The following is a 21,112-nucleotide window of genomic DNA, read 5'->3' as shown; positions in this document are numbered from 1 at the left end:
CGTGAAAGCTACTAGTGTTGGTCCATCAGAGCCCAGTCCGGTTGTTGCGGCGGACGCTGACCCGCTATCTGACTCTTGGAGTAATGATAGTAATTCTGAGGAAGACCCGGGCACGTACTATTCCCGTGTCACTGTTTGTAGTAAATTAACTCTGCCTGCCGGCCATGTCGTGCTGGTCCCGTGCAAGTCGGTGCAAGAGGCATCTGTGACTGTGGATTGTGTTGCTGTTCCACTGGACTCATTCTTGTTCAAGTTTCCAGATGTGTCTGTGACCCCCAGTGTGGTTACGGTTGGACCTGGCAGGTCCGGTGCGGTAGTTGTGTTGGAGAATCACTCTGACTACCCAGTACAAATTGCTACAGATGTTGATATTGCAGAATTATCTCTTGTACCCGATAACTTGATTGGAGAGGATGATGATCCTGCTGATTCATCTGTTGCGGATATGCAACCGTTTGTGCTATCCCCTGAACGTGCCGAGATAATCCGTACGTATGTTGAGTCTCGGAATCATCTGGCAGTACCTGAAAAGAACAGACTTACAGTGCTTCTCCGTGAGAATCATGACTTGTTTCTCTTGCAGGAGGGTGATTTTGGTCCTTGTGATGTTTTGCCACATAGTAGTAGTACTGGTGATATACAGCCAGTTAAGCAGCCTACGCGCGCTTTGCAAGCTTTGCTGGATGGTCTGTTGTCCCGTGGTATACTCACCGAGTCCATTAGACCCTGGGCGCCCATAGTTCTCGTTCCTATGAAGGACGGATCTCTCCGGTTATGTATCGACTACCGCAAGTTGAACAGCATTGCGGAGCCAGATGCGTATCCTATCCCACGTGTTGACGCCATATTGGACTCACTCTCTGGCTGTTCATGGTTCACTTGCCTGGATTTAGCGTCAGGATATTGGCAGGTTCCTAAGCATGAGGACGATACGGCAAAGACTGCCGTTACGACACCGTTGGGTTTGTGTGATTTCTTGGTTATGTCTGGCTGTAGAAATGGTCCAGCGACATTCCACCGTGTAATGGAAGCGGTGCTTCATGGTTTGTGTAGTGTGCCTAACCAACCATTCTGTCAAGTGTTTTTCAACAGTGTATTGAATGCCAGCTCTACCTTCACTGGACAGCTCCAGATCCTGCAGTCTGTATTTGGCCGGGTTCGTGCTGCTGGACTAAAGGTAAACTTGGAAAAATGTTCTTTTTTCCAACGGAAGGTGCTCTTCCTTGGCCATGAAGTTTCGGCTGAAGGTTTGGCTCCGGATCCCACCAGGGTTGAGGCTATTGTGAAGTGGGCCGTACCCCAGTCTGTACGAGGTGTACAGGTGTTTCTGGAGTACGCCGGGTTTTACCGCCGCTTCATCCGTGGTTTTGCTCAGCGCTCCGCTCCACTGAATGTATTAGCAGGCAAGGGTGCCAGCTTTACATGGACTAAGAGTTGTGATGCGGCGTTGACGTCTATGAAGCGGTCACTGACCACAGCCCCCGTGTTGGCGTATCCCGACTTTTCTGTTTCGTCTGGTGGCTTTATTTTGGACACTGACGCAAGCAAGGTGGCCATTGGAGCTGTCCTCAGCCAAATGCAAGATGGCGAGGAACGCCCCATTGCGTTCGGCAGCCGGGTCTTGACGAAGGCAGAGAGGAATTATGATGCCTCAGACCGGGAAACGCTTGCCCTTGTCCATTTCGCGAATCAGTTCCGGCACTATTTGCTTGGTCGGAATTTTATTGCCCGCACAGATAACACTGCCCTCACCGCACTGATGTCCGTGAAGGAACCACGCGGTCGAAAAGCTCGATGGGTGGAGCAACTCGCTGAGTACACCTTCACTACTGTTCACCGACCGGGTCGGCAATACTTGAATGCAGATGGTCTGTCGCGTTCCTTGTTGCCGGAGGTGCAACCATCCCATCTCGAGACTCCCGCAAATCAGCCAGAGCAAGCTAGTTCCTCTGCCACAACTGCGTCTGTGGATGTCGCCACTTCTGTACTTGCTGGTCTCTCCGCAACTGAGTTGGCTGCTGCCAAAGCTGTGAATGTCGACCTCTCAGTGGTCAGTTTGCCCAGGTACAATGCGGTGAGTGGAAAATTTGTTCGCCCTCCCGAAGGTTTCTGGCACTAGTCGTACCATGCGTTTGTTCTCGGCTAATGCAGTTGGATCAGAAGGAACATTCGGTTCGCATCTGATGCCTCACGGTGCTTACTCTGCAAGCCCTCGACAGCGACCATAGTCCGCTGTCGTCTACGCTCCCGCCGTCAACCAGAGCCCATCTTGCTCGCAATGCTGGACTGCCTGCGCGGTTTACTGATTTTGCTATGTCCTGAGTTATTTTATTTTTTATGTTTCTGTTTTCTTTCTCTATTCACGAGGGCGTGAATTTTTGGTAGGAGGAGGATAGTGTAGCATGGCTACTTTATGACACGTAATTTGTATACTTCAAGTACACATAAATAGTACACCGTAGGAATGCATGGATAGGCTGTGCGCATACTCGCACTGCCTTGTCTTCTTCTTCTCCTTGTGAGACAATGAACGAATATTGATAACTACTTACGTAACAACAAGTATGTGCTTTGAGTGCTGAGAGTATACGAGTTACACTAGTGCACAATCATAGCACAATCATTGCATAATCATTGCATAATAGTGCACAATCATTGCATAATCGCCACCGCCGCTTCAGTGTCCAGTCGGCGCTGCATGTGGCAAACATGCGGGGCTGGAACGGGCTCCAGCGAATCGAGTAGATGGCGTTGCTGTGGGCTTGAAACGAGTCCAGGAACGTGGTGCTGTAGGTCTTGGAGCACTTGTGGACGATGCCTTCTTCAGTGCCGACCAGATAGATGTTGTCCACGATCGGGCTGAAGTCGAAGCAAGTCGCCCGTGCCAGGTCGTTGAACACCTCGACTTCAGCACCCTTCTTGGGCGTTGGCTGCGGTTTGTTGAGCAGGCGAACGGTGACGATCTCCAGGGGCGTCGGAAGGTATTTTAGTGTGGTACGGTCAGCCATCTGAAGTACAATTGACTCGTGGGTAAAGTGGTGGCTGAGCCGAAAATTTTGGGATTTTAGATCTCCTGCCGCTCGAGCTGTATGCGGATTATGGTCCAGCAGGGGACGTGGCCGTCCGACGACACGCTGAAGAAGTTGAGACGCTCCTCGGAGTCCTCCTTTTGCCAGCAAACCTGCCAAACCGGGTCCATGTGCTTATCTTTGACGGCTGACTGGAATACAGGCTGCTCGCTGGCAGGACGACGCACGTCCAGGACGGCCACGCTTCCGTCGTACAGGCCCACCGCCACAAAGTGGCACAGATTCGGGTGAATGTCCAGAGACATGATGCCGCTGCTCAGGCGGAACACGTACTCGGGAAACGACGGGTTCTTCAGCGTGTGAAAGCAGACCAGGCCGAACTTGGCTGGCTGCTCGAAGCTGAACGAGCCGTAGCCGACGGCAAAGAGGTCTGGGTAGCGCTCGTTGTTGCCGATGGTGGTGACGGTCATCTTCTTGGTGCCATCATAGGCGAATCTCCACAGCGGCATCAGAGTACCGATGGGTTTGCGTGAATCGTCCAGAGGGTCCTTGTAGTACTTGAAATCTTGCCCAATGCCATCATACGTGTTCAGGTTGATCATGCGATCGATGATCTTTGCCGCTCTGGCCACCGGCCGGCAATCCTCCAGTCCCATCGACGATGACGTCATACCCAGCTCATCGTCTCCCCAACGCTTTGCCGTCTCGTCGCGGCCGCCCTTCTTCTCCTTGGCCTCCTTCTCGCGCTTCTGCTGCTCCAGCTCCTCGGTGTACGCATCGTAAATCTCCCACTGTGTGACGCTCCACAACAAAGCCATGCAACTGAACTTTTGATTCATGAGACAAGGTTTCACTAAATCCGTCACGTGGATCCGACCTTGGCAAATGTTATGCTGTCTAATGGGAATCGGAGTGTAGCGCCATACATAGCTGGTAATACTACACGTATACAAAAACTCCTTACTCACAGTTGCACTTTCCTGTAGGACGCCGCATCCGACTAGCAAGCGTGGCTGCTTGAACACCTTGTGTGCACTATGCAGTAGGACGGATACATGCGACATGCCAGTGTGGCTACATCAGCAGCTGCTCCTAGTGTTTCGCCTTCTTCTTACCCTTACCTTTGCCGCCTCTGCCACCTTTCTTGTTCTTCTTCTTGTTACCACTGGCCATATCGGCTGGCTCCCACACCCAGGCGATGACTTCGTTCATCTTGCGCAACTGGCTTTGGCGTGACGTCTTGCGCACGCCCCTGCGCAGGTTGGGCGAGAGTTTGTACGTGTGTATGTTGCCATGATCGTCGCCGGCAATGAGAAGCATCTGCGAGGGGACAAAGAGTAAGTGCACCTTGGTCAGGCGATTCTTGCTGTACGGTATGACGTCCTGCTTGCACAGCGGGTTGTACTTGTCAATGTCCAAGTCGTACACATGGGCCTGCACACGCGTACACCGGTATGGGACAAAAGCAAGCAAACGAAACAGCGATAGTTTTTCAATGGTTGTACAAGTGTGTAGTGGGTGAACTGCTGGGATAGGTGTTACACATAGGGTGTGCTGCGTTTCTTGCTGGTGGAGACTTGTTCTTAGCCATACAATGTCGAACAGCTGTAATGTTGTGGTATACTTCCGAGCCAGGAAAACATCTTATCCTAGCGCAATACATCATGTACTGTCGTGGACATGGAAATCCGGTCGCACATCTAGCGGCCTCAGGGCGCCGCAGTGGCCATGCAGCCATGGGTGAGCAGTACATGCATGACCTGATGACATACATGTAATTATTATGCACTGCAGCACACTGGTCGCATCGGATCAACATGATTGTGCACTGTTGTGTAGGCGCGCAGGCCCTGGTCAATCGACTGGATTCCCATGTCCACCTGCACAAAACGGAAAGATAACTGCAGGAGCATCCCTTTAAAGTTCTCCAGACCCCCGGTGAACAGCATCACAGCATCGGCTAGTTTTCTACGGGTAGCAAGGGTACCCAATCGGGTGGTGTTTCCATTCTTAACACCACAATGCACCCCTTCCCTTACAGCTACACAGTGGGTAGACATGCGGAGTATTACATAATTTTGTACACGTGCACTGTACATGATGTCATCTGCGACTTCGGGTTTTCGGGTACTATTCTCTCCCCGTGCTACCCGAGGTCCTCACGGGTACCCGGCTACCCATGAGGACCACTAATCACCCTATCGTCAAATGCAGGGAGGACAGATCTATCAGATCATTGCTATTTGCACCTTCTTAAAAAGCGATAAAACTTTCGCGGCGCACACATTTCGCGCTTTCATCAATTGGGCTGGTTCACGATGAGAAACTTTTGCGATTGTATCTCTTCAGTTGGACCTCACTGTCTACGATCAATGTACAGAGCAGTGTGCGGCAATTTATATTCTCGAATGTGTGATGGTGGTGAAAATAGGGAAAATGAATCTCTAGCGAAAGTTTCTCACTTTACAGTAATCTAAGCATAAGTTTTCTAACAGTAGTCATGACTCATATCACTGGTGATACTTCATGAAAAAATAACTCAGCAATGCATTTTCCGGGGATCTGGGCAAATCTTGCTGTGTCCCAACCAGTGCAACTTCAAATCCTGTCGCTCCATATTGTTCAGCGAATCACTAGCCAGATAGTTCGTGAATGGTAGCGTGGCCGAGTGGTCTAAGGCGCTGGATTAAGGCTGTAGTCTCTTCGGAGGCGTGGGTTCGCATCCCACCGCTGGCAGGATTCCTTTTTCATACTATTTATCTTTTTCATTATCATCACATTATCACTCTCTGAAAGAAACTCACTGCGATGAGCAGCATCGGTTATTCTCCCGAGGCTCCATATTAGACTGTTTTCACAGCCGTGTTTTGCTCTCTCGACTGTGTTCACAGTCATTTTTGCTCTCTCGACTGTTTTCACAGCCATTTTTTTCTTCCTGTGCTGTTGAGGTTGCACTTGTAATTGTGTTTATTTTGCCAGTACAAGAGGCTTGGTTGAGTCTGTGAAAAAAAAGAAACTGACTGCGCGTATGCAAATCCCCAGCATGATCATGGCAGACATTCGGACTGCGAGCACGCTATCTATCCATAGCTAGGGCCCGGTGTAATATGCCCAAAACTTTGCCGAAAATGCTTTTGGGAAATTCTCGTAAACCTTGCCGAAAATGCTTTTGTGAAATTCTAGTAAACCTTGCCGAAAATGCTCCCAAACCTTGCCGAAAATGCTCGGAAAAGCTCACTTTTTTGTAATCCTCAGCACACACCGTCAAAAGACTCAAAACCAGGGAGTCAGAAAACACCGGTATTTTACGACTCCCTGGTCAAAACCATTATTTTCAATTCATAAACTACTCAACAAGAAGCTAACCCACGGAATGCGGAAGTGACGTTCTTGTTTGGGAAGCTTTTCTTCTCTCAATTTTGATACACAACGGCCAAGTGTTCCGTTTCCCCCAAAATGCTGCATCACGAGCCCAAAGTGCTGGGTTCGCGGATTGTACCGAAAATGCTCAAAAGATTGCCGGCATATTACACGGGGGCCTATCCATAGCCCCGGCCTCGCTGCACCAGCTCGAGCCACGGTCACTATGGGCCAGGTTCCACTGCGGCTCCGCTGTACGTCATCCGCGGCATGAAACATTATCATGATTACCATAGTGGCCGCGGCTCGAGCTGGAGCTGCGAGTACGCGGCTCACCGCGAGCTTTCGCTACGATTTGTGTTCAAAAACTGCGATCCGCGGTTGCAGCTCGACCTATTTGCGGCATTTTTCATTGTTTTGTAAGCGAGAATTTTAAAATTCAAATTTTAATGCGTTGCGCAGGCCAGATGACGAGGATTGTTTTGATTTCGCGCGGGTATGCAGGTAAAACGTCATAAAAAAAAATGGAGCACAACCGCGGTACCGCGAATAGCGAGTGTCAGTGGAACCGCGCTGCTCCGCTGCATGCAGCCAAGTGCCGCGGAGCAGCGGAGCCCCAGTGGAACCCGGCCCTTCGGCTCTAGTCACTCCAGAGCGTAGCTTCGAATCCCAGTAACGCTGTCTTTGTCCTGTTTAGTGGACTACATAATCATTATTCCATTCAATGGAAGGTGCTGAAAGCCCAGTACATGTCTAAGTTTCCATAGTGTAGCGGTTATCACGTTCGCCTAACACGCGAAAGGTCCCCGGTTCGATCCCGGGTGGAAACAATGAACTCATTTTTTTGTCTTCTGGCACTCTATATTAAAGTGTGTGGATTTATGGTGATTACATGTTATCAAGAGTACATAACCCCCCAGAGTGTGCAACGCCTGATCCAGCTCTGCATAGGGTCTTGGCCGAGCGGAATCGGATCTTCTGATGTCATGCGTACACTCCATACTAGCGCAAGGCCGGTCTCGAGGCAGGGCACCATTGTTTTTGATCCGAGAGTACCCGCGACTCCCCGGGTTCCTCTCAGATGTGTACGGTATTATGACGCAAAGATCCGATTATGCTCGACCAAGACCCTATGCAGAGCTGGATCAGGCGTTGCACACTCTGGGGGGGGGGGGGGTATGTACTCTTGATGTTATAGACCGTGGCGTATTCATCATTAATTTTTTCCGGTGAGAATGTCAAACGAATCTCTTGGGATGGCGTAAAGTACTGTCGTGGCTAAAGAAATCCAACCCACGACCCAAAAGTAGCAGTGCTTTTCCATTTCAGTTACATCATGCAATTTGATATTACATCATGCATGATCCAAAAACCCATCCGAGGGCTGCATGAGCCTTGATGCTGCTTTCGGCTCACAGGCCGGATCTCTTTGTCCACGCGTGTAGTTATGTTGCATAGTAGCATTTAACTGTTGCCACTACTGTGCAGTAACTTGAACCTGTCCAGGCGACTACCCTGCCCCCATAGGTCGGGGGAAGAACATTGTACAGAAACGGATTGAAGCATCAGGTTATCTATCCCGAGATCCAACCGCATCCAGTGAAGGGGCTCGTACTTGATACAGCACACGCAATTACTGTACTTTGCCTAAAGCCCGAACATCAGCTTATACCAGATCTCCGTTTTTCGCTGCCTATTATCTCTGGCTGGCCCTGCCTTCATCAGTAAAATCGTCTTGTACGCTAAATGATTTCAAGGTCAACATGAAGCTTGTGTTCTAATAACTGCTAATTCTTCATCCAGATTTGTTTCTCTTTGCCTCGCCCTGTGTAGGTTATTGCCTCCTGTAATTTTGTACTTCGAAGTACTTTTTTAAATTTTGCATTGTTTTTGCTTACTGCCATGGCTGGCTATCGCCCCCTCCCTCCATATTGCATTATTGGTAGGCTTGTCCACAAAATGTTTTCAATTATTTTTGAATTTTGGTTGGATTTTCGCACTTTGAATTTTTTTGGAATTTTGGCCCCATCAGGATTGAATTTTGGCCGTTTTTGGAGAACGACAGTGATGTCACATCAGGAGAGTACATGTGCTGCTCAATATATTACCAAGTTTGACATGTGAAAACAGTACTTTCAAATACACACACCTTTGACCTTTGCCCTTTTGACACCCATCCCCGAATTTGGAAGTACACAGACACACATGATAAGCAGTTTGTGGATTTTTTTGTTTTTTTTGGAACTATTGGGTACGAGTACTGTAAAAACCCATGGCAACGGATCGAAATTTTTCTGCATTTTGGGGGATTTTTTGAATTTTCTTAAAACATTCTGACCGTTTTTTTCGCTTTTTGAATTTCAATTTTGGACAAAATAATTCGCATGATGTGGCCACCCTTAATTATTGGCCTATATTCCCTGGCCACGGGAAGGTGAAATAAATAAATAAATAGAAAGGGGTGCAGAGTGGTTTGCAAATCAGAGTGGATCTGACAGGTTTCACCAGCACCATTCATTACACAATACACACAAGAGTTGATCTAGCCAGACTAGCCAGACTGATTAGCCCACAAGTGTATGTACATGTATGTACGCTTCAAATCAGGAGTATAAGAACACGGAAACCAACAAAGTGACATGCATGCACCACAGTGAACCCTTAAAGGGGAAGTGCATCGATTTTTCAAGTAGGGCTCAGATGAAAGACAATTGGATATCGGTTCCGATGGTATATCTCTCGCTTGCGTACAGCAAGGGAAACTTGCCATATTGCCGATTTCCTGATCCCGTTTCCATGGCGACTACAGGTGATGACGCACATTCTGCTTAGCTCCGTGAGAGAGAAGGTCGATCACTGAAGAATTGTGTCATTTTCAGTTGTCTTCTTGTATTCACGAAGTGAAAGAAGTACTGTGTCAAGGCTGTTAGTGCCGTGAACTGTTTATTAGTAGTCCTCTCCGTTGTGTACTGGGGCGTGACACCGACAGGGGAAAGCTGGAGTGCGGAGACGTTAGCTGGCAAGCGAAAATCGTGACGAACCAAGTGCTGAAATCTTGGTTGGGACAAATCAAACGTTCAGCATTTACCTCAACCAAGGACCATGCCGTTTGCTCTTTCCACTTCCTGAAGATGGATGCGCTGCCTGCTGGAGACTCTCCTATCTCTCGTAACATCTTCTGAAGCCAGGTGAGACGACGAGTAGCGGAGATTAGCGAACGAAATAATGTCGTATGTTTTGACATTTTTGCTGAACATTTCTCAGGAGAGATGGCGAATACCAAGCATCTTCTCCTAGTCTAGAGAAACCATTTCGTAGGCTACATTCCGCCTAGGGAAATTCAGGAGATGGCCTGGCTGGGGAGGACACACTTGGAGGAGAACGAATTAAGTGATCTTGTTTATGTTGTTCTTTGGTATTGCAATCTTATGTTTGACGAACATATGGCATGGTGCATAGTTGGTCGTTGAGTGCCTGAATGTGCATGTATAATAAGTGTGTGCTGATAAACACTTCCTATGCAAGAATCTGACACTCATGCTCTTTCTTTCTTGCAGTATGTGCGCACGTGTGTGTGTGTGTGTGTGTGTGTGTGTGTGTGTGTGTGTGTGAGAGAGAGAGAGAGTGTGTGTGTGTGTGTGTGTGTAGGAGCAGCGTGGAGCATGCCAGTGTGATCGCTGTGGCCGTTGCTTTCTTAGCTGTGGCGTTCTTGCTCGTCACAAGTGTGTGGCTCAGCCCCCAACGACAGTGGAGCCGTGTTGTGGTGAATACTGTGTGTCCTGCGACCGCTGCTTCCGTTCGGTCCAGGGCAGGAATAGACACCGCTGCTGAAGCTCTCCCCGGCCGTACGTCAGTCTCGTGGCAGATGACCCGAACTCTCATTTTGTGTGTGTGTGTATGTGTCTGTGTGTGTGTGTGTGTGTGTGTGTGTGTGTGTGTGTGTGTGTGTGTGTGTGTGTGTGTGTGTGTGTGTGTGTGTGTGTGTGTGTGTGTGGTGTATGTATATGTATGTGTGTTGCTCCCTACGTAGACAAACTCTTGTTTTTGTGTACCGGGCGCCATGGGGCGGCGTTCTCCCATTCTCTCTCCACTGCCCCTCCGGGCCCACGTGGTAGTGACTCAACAGGGCAGGGCAAGTGTGTGTATGGTGCATTTTGTGTGCTGGCATGTCTGTATAAATATGTTGGACAGGAATTTGTTCACCCACAACGTTCACGGAAAACCATGCTAGGTGTTGCTGGAACGTATGGAGTCTGCGAGCACTTACAATAACTTACGTCATGTCACAACAAAGAACGGTGCAGTGTTTGATCCTCATGTAAACATGATGGTGATGGTACCTCACGTAAGCTACCCATGAAGCTAGAAAGAACATCAGGTCAACAGAATTGTACCAGAGGAAAGCATCTATTGTCCAAACTTCTTCATTTGAAATGAACAATACCCTTCTCCATAGAGACAACATGCAGATGAAGTGTATGGACAAATAATAATAGGCCATTCACTGAGGGCATGGAATGATCTCTACTTGTAGATTGGATAGACACATGCACATCTGCAAGGAAAGCATTTGTTCATGGGTTAGTTCATGGGCTGATTGAGTTCACATGGACTAATTCCATACATGCCATCTCTCCTGAGATATGTTCAGCAAAAATTTCAAAACATACGACATTATTTCGTTCGCTAATCTCCGCTACTCGTCGTCTCACCTGGCTTCAGAAGATGTTACGAGAGATAGGAGAGTCTCCAGCAGGCAGCGCATCCATCTTCAGGAAGTGGAAAGAGCAAACGGCATGGTCCTTGGTCGAGGTAAATGCTGAACGTTTGATTCGTCCCAACCAAGATTTCAGCCCTTGGTTCGTCACGATTTTCGCTTGCCAGCTAACGTCTCCGCACTCCAGCTTTCCCCTGTCGGTGTCACGTCCCAGTACACAACGGAGAGGACTACTAATAAACAGTTCACGGCACTAACAGCCTTGACACAGTACTTCTTTCACTTCGTGAATACAAGAAGACAACTGAAAATGACACAATTCTTCAGTGATCGACCTTCTCTCTCACGGAGCTAAGCAGAATGTGCGTCATCACCTGTAGTCGCCATGGAAACGGGATCAGGAAATCGGCGATATGGCAAGTTTCCCTTGCTGTACGCAAGCGAGAGATATACCATCGGAACCGATATCCAAGTGTCTTTCATCTGAGCCCTACTTGAAAATCGGTGCACTTCCCCTTTAATTACACCAGTGAAACCTGACGCGAACAGCCCAACCACTATCTGCTACAAGTGTACCCAGTGCCTGCCCAACCACTATCTGCCGCAAGTGCGCGGTATCAGTGCCTACTCTAGGATTTCAAACCAACCGAGTACAGTTGTACATGGCACAACTCTTTCAACCAGGTCAGAGCCGGGTACGCTCAAGTGCGGCTACTGCATCTACATCAGGGAGCCGTAACACATAATTATTTTAGGACTCCGTGATGTATTTATGTATTCCCAACCAGGTCACAAGTGACCCAGTGTTTTTTGTTCAAAATGGTCAAAGTACACCCCACCCGCAGGGGCCGCTGACCCGGCTGACCCGGCTCTGGAGCAGACACTGGTACCCAGATTGAAACACCTCGCAGCATACAGACAAACATATGAGAACACACGTGCACGAGTGAGCACGCCAACACACGCTCTCTCTCACACACACACACACACACACAAACACACAAACACACACACACACACACACAAACACACACACACACACACACACACACGCGCGCGCAAACACACACACACAAACACACACACACAAACACACACACCCGCACACAAACACACACACACACACCATGTACATGTACATACAAACACATGGAATTCACTTACATATCCGTTCATTGTGCCGGCGACGAACACGGTTGACGAGTACGATGCCCAGCAGAAGTCAATCACGGGGTCGTCCAGGTCGAATACAAACAGCGGCGTCTCTGGCCGCTCATCATCCCAGATCTTCACGCAACAGTCCACTTCACACGTGGCAAACACACGCGGCTGGAATGGGTTCCAACGCACCGCGTAGATGGTGAAGTTGTGCGCTTGGAATGAGCGGATGTAAACGGTTCTGCTGGTAAAGCGTGGAGCACTTGTGTATGATTCCCTCCTCGGTTCCTATCAGGTACACGTTGTCCAGGGTGGGGATGAAATCAAAGCAGCTTCGACGCGCCAAGTTCAGCAGTTTCTCCGGCTCCATCCACGGCTCGGGGATGATGGAGATTTTCGCCTTGTCCTTCAGCTGCATGATGGGGGTGATGTTGCGCCGTGCGAGCGCGTCCTTCGTCACCGTCCACTGAGAGATGAAGCCGTCGGACGACACGCTGAAGAAGTTGAGACGGCGCTGCGGGTCGTCTTTCTGCCATCGCACCTGCCACACCATGTCCGTGTGCCGCTCTAGCACAGGGCTCTCGCACAGTATGGCGTTGGCGCTGGGCCGACGGGCGTCCAGGACGGCCACGCGTCCGTCCAGCATTCCGAATCACAGCATGTGGCACTGCTTGGGGTGCACGTCCACGCTCATCACGCCGCTCGCCATGTCCATCACGTGGTCGGGGAACGCCGGGTTCTTCAGCGTGTGCAGGCACACTGACCCCTCGCCCACCTTGTCAATCAGGTCCACGCTGCAGTAGGTGGCGACGAACATGTCCGAGTAGCGTGGGCACAGGCAGAACGACTTCACCGCTATACCGAACCCGTAGTTACCCTTCACACTCCACAGGTGTAGCAGCGTGCCGGCCTTCTTGTAGCCTGCCGTGCCGTCGCGCGGATCGTCAAAGTACACCATGTCGTGAATGCGATCGCGCACGCCGTTCTGCGTGACCATGCGCTCCATGACCTTGGCCACCTTGCTGATGGCCGAGCAATCGTGCTCCTTCACTGGCTCCTCGGCGTCACCATCATCATCACCACCCTTGCCCCCTATGCCACCTGTCTTCTTCTTCTTGCCTCCTGAACCACCGCTGGGCTCCAGGTTCTCCAGCTTGATCGTGATCTCAAGCTCGTCTGGCTCGTCCGGTAGTGGCTCAGGCTCCGCCGCCGCCTGCGCCTGCGCTCCGCCTGCCGGCTGGCGCGCACTGGCAGCCGCTTTCCGCTTCTTCTCCGCTTCCAAGCGCGCTTGTTCCTCGATGCACCTGTCGTAGATCTCCCACTGAGTGACACTGTCTGAATAGCCGGCGCGCTTTGGCGGAACAGTCATCGTCTCACGTGTCGATGTAAACGATGTATCCAAGGTTTGAGTCTCACGATCGATGTAGTTGAACTGGATCAATAGCTTCGAGTCTCCGCCAGCATCGGCAGTTGCGGCAGCACCGCCGCCCTCTCTGGATGCGTCCGCATTCTTCTCCTTCTTTGCTCTCCTGGTCGACGATTCCTCCCCGTCATCATCCTCATCGTCGTTGTCGTCGTCCTCTTCCCCGTCACTCTGCTCGTCCGGGTCTAGCGAATGCGAGAAACGTCGGGAGGTGGTGGTGGTGAGCGAGCCGCTTCTCTCATAATCTAGAGCTCGCGAGCGTTGTCTTTCATCCTCTTCTGAATCCGCTCGAATGAGATAGCTGGGCATCTCCCAGTGGACGACCATGTGCTCCGTAATAGCGATAGACTTGTAAGCGCCCTCTTTGTAGTTATAGCGTGTTACGTTGGACGGTAATCGAGGGTTTGTGGCCTTCAGCACTCGGGTTATGACTTCGTTTAGCTGCGCCTCCCGTCTGGCCGCTGCCTCTTCTTCTTCTTTGGCCCGGCGCTCGGCTTCTTTCAGCTTGGCGTTCTCCTTCTCTCGATCCTTGGCTGCAAGTGAAGCAACCGCCTCACGTATCAACTGCAGGTTATCTTTTTCGATACTCATGGTTGAGGGCCAGGAACGTTTCCCGTCGACCAACCCAGACAGAAACTATTACTTGTTATGTGAGAAAGGAGAGGAAATGGAGTTCCGCAGGACGGTAGAGCCGACGCAGCGGTTGCCTCGCAGTACTGCCAGTACTGCCAGTAGTCCCTGGCCTACACCATGTAACTAATAATTGTTACCATGTAGATCTACACTGGCTGCAGCACCAAACTGTCAGAGTGTCTACGCAGCTGCGTGCGGGTCTGCAAAAAGAAGTACAGAGAAGTAGATCTATGATACTATGTGTGTTGCCTGCTCGCAATGCGAGATATGTAAACTGGAGTGGAGAGTGGAGATAGGACTAGACTGGAGGAACGGATCTACATGATCATCATTGGAGTTTTGGAACGGCGCAGCCAGTAGACGGACGCTACTTGTAAGTAAGTAATAATTAGTTGTAGTTGTATAGTCATGTAGATCTACCTGTACTGTACTCTGTAGTGCAGACGTACATGCCAGGGGATCAAGGACCTAATCCAGTCGATAATGATGATTGACAGATTGTGACCTTCGCGGTTTAGCTAGCCGAGGCCATCGTTACATGTAGTACCACCCCTCTACCCGCTAGCTTTGTCAGTTTGTGAACAGTCAGTCATGAGGTGTGAGCCGTTCTCGCATGCGCACCCCATGACCGGAAGACGCTCTGCTTTGGCGAGGAGTGCAGACTGCCACAGCTAGCCGACCACACTGCACTCTATCTCTGCATCCCTTTACTCGCTAGCTTCGTGAACAGATATTATTATATCTAGACTGTGCTACTTTGTGGTGAGCCGGCCGGAGGTCCAACACTAAAACAGCATGTGTGAACTAAAACAAGGTTTATCTAATACATGTACCAACACTACCATGCTTGCTTGCTACATGTATCTGTGGATACAGAACGAGGAGGACCAGATCTTCCGCGGGGAATTGTCCACCACAAGCGTTGTATAGTCAATTTCACTGTTGTTCGAGCAGAATCTGCCAATTTTCCCAGGCATTATCCACCAAAACCTATTCCCAGTTTCCAGCTGTGAAGAACCTGCCGACATTCTAGTACGTAATAATATAATATATTATATGAGCAATAATAATATTGCTCACTGCACTTGGAGCATTTCGAGCACTCTTGGCGGGGTTTGCAGCTCTTTATAATAATGCTTTGCTTCACGGAAACGTATTTCATTGCGAAGAGCTGCGCTTCGGTGCTCTGAGCTGTGCTGAGGAGCTCTAACAGAGCGAAACAGTTGCTGTCCACAGATTTGAGTAATAATAATAATATGGTATGGTATGGTATTGATTTATTTGAATTCGGTATCTCAACAGTACATTGTACAACTTGGGAAGATCCGAATGACATAGATACATAAACATAAAAGTGGAGTAGGTGCTACAGCGGATCATTTTATCGCAGGTTGTGGGACTAAACTAATACCAGTATGCAAGTACACCAGAAATAAAAGCTGAATAAATACGACTGCATGACATTGGAGAAAAGCACCAATTAGAGCAAAACAAAGCGACACATCACTCATCGAAAACATTTTCAAAAAGGAGCTGTTTTAACCGGGTACATTGTGGCCCGTCATTAAGAAGGCAGGCAAGATGGGCGTTAAATGCAGAAGACGTATTGCAAGACTTCATTTCGAAGGGCAGAGCATTCCAAAGTAAAGCAATCCTACTAGACAATGAGCGATACCCGCATGCAGTCTTATATCGGCATAACGAAAGATTATTTGCAGAAGAGCCGCGAGTGGTGTAAGCAGGTGTACTGTGCCTACAAAATAGAGAATCTAAACTGGCAACCGGGTGAGCTACTTTACACTGAAAGATAAATTTAATGAACAACTGTAAGAAACGGTGGTCCAGAGGACATAGCTTAAGTACTAGTACTCTTTTCGCGGCTGTATCTGGGCCGACCGCACAAGAAGAGGCATTACTTTGGTCCCACACAAGCAAATCACTCCAAATTTTCTCCACACACAGATGAAAGGGTAGTGATTGCAACAGCAGAAAATATATTGTCATGCTTTGCGAGATCCTTGGAAAATGTAAATCAGAATGTACACTTTCTGTCGATATGACGGGCTACACATTTTCTTAAAAAAATGTCCAGGAAAAGACTATTTGATGGGTCCAAATTTGTTGGATCCAAACCATCTAGGTCTGGGGAAGGGCACCTGGGTCAGCAGAAGTCCATCCAAAGGAACAAAGGACGCACAATACACCTTATAAAATAACATATATAATACGCGACCGTGTTGCAACATTTGAGAGAGGGCAAAGATTGTTCCAGTTAAAGTGTTGCTCTTGAAAACACCCAGGTGCCCTAGGCCTGGGCATCACCTTTCCAAAAATGTATACTTTGGGGGGTGTCCAGACACTTTATCCAAGAGAAAACTTCAGAAAACACACTCGCAGTAGGCTAAAAACAGTGAAAAAAAGGGGTCCAAAACAGACAAAAATGCAGGCATAAGCTGTAATGTCAGCAACAAAACCTCACCAAACCAAGCTAAAATCCACCAGCCTCATATGTGACACCTTCTTGCTCTGTTCTTTGCTCTTCCCAGCCCTTTTTCTTTCTTCTCCTCTTCTTTCTTGTGCTTTTTTGCAATGCTGAACTGGCCACTTCGGCATGTGCAATGCGGTCCGTATCCTCCTTCTTCAGTGCCTTGATGGTGTTATGGCCAACAGAACACGACATTTCTCTCAAGAACTTGACAAAGGCTCATGGCACCATCATTGAAAGTGCATGTAGCAAGATTTGCAGCGAGCTCCACCACACAGCGACCTGCATTGACTTCCTTCGGGCACACGCGCCACACGACACCATTGAATGCTTCTTTGGCATTTGGTGTGGCACCAAGCAAGCACCGTTTCAGAAGTGCCTGGTCTGCCAGTCTTCGGTAAACAGGCACCAGCAACTTGTAGATGGCCTCTGGCTTCGGGATTTTCTGCTAACAGCTGCTGGGCAGCGTAGTTGCGGCTTTTCTCGCCAACCGTGTGTGCAGCCTCAATTGCAGCTTGTTGGTGTTTCTGGAAGTTCGTCTTGTTGACAGGCTTGGGAAGGTCCATAATGGCACAGAATTTCTGGAGACCAGAGTGTCCTCGGCCAATGGGCCTGGCAGCTAAAACGGAGCATCGGTTGACGTCAAAAAATCTTGTTCTTATGGACGATGAAAACTTGACATTAGCATCAGGACATGATTCTGATGAACAGGATATGACCATGTGTGATCCTAAGCCTTGCTGTCTCTCCTTTTCCAAAATGATACCGCCAACTCTACAAACTGCACACACATTTCAGCAGAATCTCCTGCAGCTGCTCCAAGTCGAAAATACGTTTCCCGCACCAGTATGGGGCTCATCAGCCTCGAAACAATCACTGTCATCACTGCTGTCACTCGTGTCTGGGTTCGAGGTCAGTGAGGTATCAGACTCCGTTCCAACATCGCCATCGCTGTCTGATGTCTCCTGCTCCCACCAGGGTTTGCAGCCGACGAGCTTTGCAAATGAAGAGCTACGTCCAATATCTTCTGGCTCCGCTTCCACAGGAACAGGGTTAGGATCGGGAGCTGTTTCAGGCTTCTTTCCATAATATTTCTTCTTTTTGGCAACGTAGTATCTACCTTTCCATTTTTTTGTTTCCCATCTTCAAGCTCAGCACAGCGAGTGCAGAATAGTTGCTGTTTGTGATGCAAAAAGCGCAAGGGAACCCAGTTTTTACGCTGGGTCGCCATTTTGTGCAGTCATGGTAACGAATATTTGAATTTTTGCCACGTGGCATGAGTACTCATTTTTGCTCTTCTGTTTTTTTCTGACAGCTAGCATGGTCACGCTGCAGTGCGTACATCGTACATACCCACGCACTTCACTGGCCTGTAACTCTGCAAAGACTGTGCCGATTCGCCTCAAATTTTGGATTCCACAGGTTCAGGGCCTTGTGCGTCCACTAAAAGAGTCAAAAAAGCCGATTTCTAAACTTCGATTTTTGACCCTACAAAGGAGTACTAGTAGATAGGGGTTCCAGGATCTGGCCGACTGGGTTCGAGGACTTTCTCCACGCGCTACACACAAAAGTAAGTTTGGTCGCGCGATGACGGCTCATTCTAGGCCAGTGCGCTGGGATATCCTTAGTTCTGGAGGATTTTTGAAGTCACCAGTGGCTTCCTGAGGTTTTCAGCTGTCCAATGTGGGGGTTTTGAGCGCCGTGCGGCGAAATTAGGCCATTGCGATCAGTTAAAGAAGAAATTGAAGGCGATTTTCAAGTCTAAAATGGCATTTTAGGGGATTCTTAAACCGATTTTCAGCTCCAGCACCCACAAACCTTTCGGAATCACCCATGCCGGTGTTTTTCTCAAGCAAGGTAGAGCAGCGCAACAAAATTTGAGTGCGCCGAGTAGGACAAAAAGCACCTCCGACATGGCGATTTTTTCAAGTGCGAGGAAGAAGAGTAGATCTACACTAGAAACTAGGTGTTACCCCCAGCGCAGTCAGCTGATCGCGAGTATCAAGCAGCACGAAGACCAGGATTGCACTGTGCCTAGTGAGCACGACGTAGTACACGATTCTGTACTATCTCCTGTTTGCGAGGAACAAGGAGAACAGGCGGCGGCTTGGATTTACGACTCGTGCGCTGGCGGAGAACAGTGAGCTGCCGTCATTACCGATCGAACTGGTTGGTGTTGGAGCTGATGCAGTATCTCTCACCATGATCAGCCTGATCCCAGCTCCCATCGACAGCGTCTCCTGGATTTGGTTCGCAACTTGCAAGCTCTGCAGAAAACGGCATCGGCAACATCAACATTGGCGTGTTTGTGACTTGCCGTCCTTGTCGGCAATGGCCAAAGCCGTGCTGGTGACTTGACGTTCTTGTCGGCCAAAGCCGTGTGAAGAAGAGGGGTAGGTTCGCCGAATCGAAGCGTGCATATGTCATCCGCTCAAGGCAAGGATAAGAGGCCGGCTGTAAACTTTGACAAAATTTCATCTGATTCGTGTGAAAATGTATGTAGCTAGGTGGTGGCTATGCAGTAGTTTGACCATGTTTTGAGCCGATTTCCCATTTGATCGCCAGAGAAAAATACACCCATTTCGCTGTAGAAAAATGGCTATAACTTTCGAATGCCTGGACCGATTTTGATAAAATTTGTACCAAAGGATTTCTCATTTCCTCGGTGACATTGTCCAAGAACAAGCTAGCTTGAATTATGAATTTGAAATTTTGACTGGAATCCCTACTTAAGAGATAGGTAAAGGGGGTCCACGTCAGCACAGTAATGGGCACCACAGGCAGCTCGGATCGCACGACGGTGAACAGCAAATAGGCGCCCACGGTCTTTTGCAGATAAGCAGGGTAAGAACGATTGAAATGCAAATTCTAGATCAGATTGAATTACGCATAGCACATAAAGGCGACAAGCGCACGGGGACAGTTGACGAAAAGAACGCCGTAGAGCACCAATTTTGCGTGACACCTTGGCAACAAGCTTATCACAATGAGGTGTGAACGAGAGCTTGTTGTCAATTACAACCCCCAGACAGCGAGCACTGGACACTTCTGTCAGCACTTTACCATTGATACAGATAGTGGGCGTGGGACAGACCGGCCAGCGCTTGGGAGCGATGAACATTACAACAGTCTTATTCTCATTGATAGTCAGGCCAAGTTGCTGAAGATCAGTAGCGAGTGCTGATAACGTGTGGGAAACTAAATCTGCAGCCTCCTTTGCCGTCGGACAGGATGCGTACACCGTTTTGTCGTCCGCAAAAGCGAGCAATTTCGTCCCGGATGTGTCAGCAGTTGCAGGAAGGCGGCGAACATAGATGTTAAACAGAGTTGGGCCCAAGACACTGCCTTGCGGGACCCCACGAGTGACAGGTAGAAATGGAGAGACCTCACCGCACCTGAGGACCCGCTGGGCTCTGCCAGAAAGGTAGGATTTAAACCATGAGAGTGCTGATCCGCTGATACCAATCTCGTGCAAAGCCAAGAGTAGCTGCTGATGCTGCACACGATCGAACGCTTTACTAAGGTCAACAAACGCGACAGCAGAGGTCAGGCTCTGGTCCCGAGCAAGACACCAGTCATTAATTGCCAAAGAGAGCAGTTGATGGACGGAGCGATTTGGGCGGAACCCAAATTGGTGATCATGTAGGAATGCAGTCGAGTCCAGGTGACAGAATAGTTGCGACATTACCACGGATTCCAACACTTTGGACAGGATCGACGTCAGCGAAACTGGGCGGTAGCTCGTTGCGTTGTAGACGTCGGTCTGAGCGGATTTTGGGATCGGGGTGATGTTGGCTCGCTTAAAGGCAGAAGGAAACACTCCACTGCTAAGAGACGCGCTGAAGATTTGTGCCAAAGAAGGCGCCAAGGAGGACGCCATGGCCTTGAGGAAACCAGGCAGAAGGCCATCTGGACCCGGTGCCTTGCACGGTATAAGGGAGCGAAGAGCACGCTCTACCTCTGTAGTGCTGACCCGATCGAAAGAGGTCAATGCATCTTCAAGGACCGGTCCAGACGGCAGGTCGTACGTGCTTGTGGGGTCGTGGACTATAGCATGGAAGTGGTCATTCAGGTTAGGTGCAAGAATGGGAGACGACTTTGGTTTACGCTTTGTCACATAGTTGATTGTAGCCCATAAGCGACGCGGAGATTTTCTGTATTCGGCACAAATTCTCTGATAGTGCTGGTTCCGCAGACGACGATAGAGATTGTTACATTGGGTGCGAAGGCGCTGAAAGCTGTTGTAACGCTTAGTGTCTGTGGAACCTCCCTTGCGCCACGTGCGAAAGGCCGCTTTGCGCCTCCGA

At 49.3% G+C, this 21,112-nt stretch overlaps 1 non-coding gene and 2 pseudogenes across 1 annotated transcript; 1 reads left to right on the top strand and 2 right to left on the bottom strand.

The window, feature by feature from the left end:
- Window positions 1-4,106, bottom strand: part of LOC135816834 (dynein intermediate chain 2, ciliary-like) — a 7,499-nt pseudogene extending 3,393 nt beyond the window's left edge.
- LOC135817847 (dynein intermediate chain 2, ciliary-like) lies at window positions 4,106-14,679 on the bottom strand (annotated as a pseudogene).
- On the top strand, window positions 7,147-7,219 carry Trnav-aac (transfer RNA valine (anticodon AAC)). The gene has a single exon. It is a non-coding gene; the product is annotated as a tRNA-Val (tRNA).
- Window positions 14,680-21,112: the final 6,433 nt, after the last annotated feature.

Source organism: Sycon ciliatum, chromosome 5 (assembly GCF_964019385.1).
Source record: "Sycon ciliatum chromosome 5, ocSycCili1.1, whole genome shotgun sequence".
Classification (NCBI taxonomy): Eukaryota; Metazoa; Porifera; class Calcarea; order Leucosolenida; family Sycettidae; genus Sycon; species Sycon ciliatum.
This window is presented reverse-complemented; position numbering and strand designations above follow the sequence as displayed.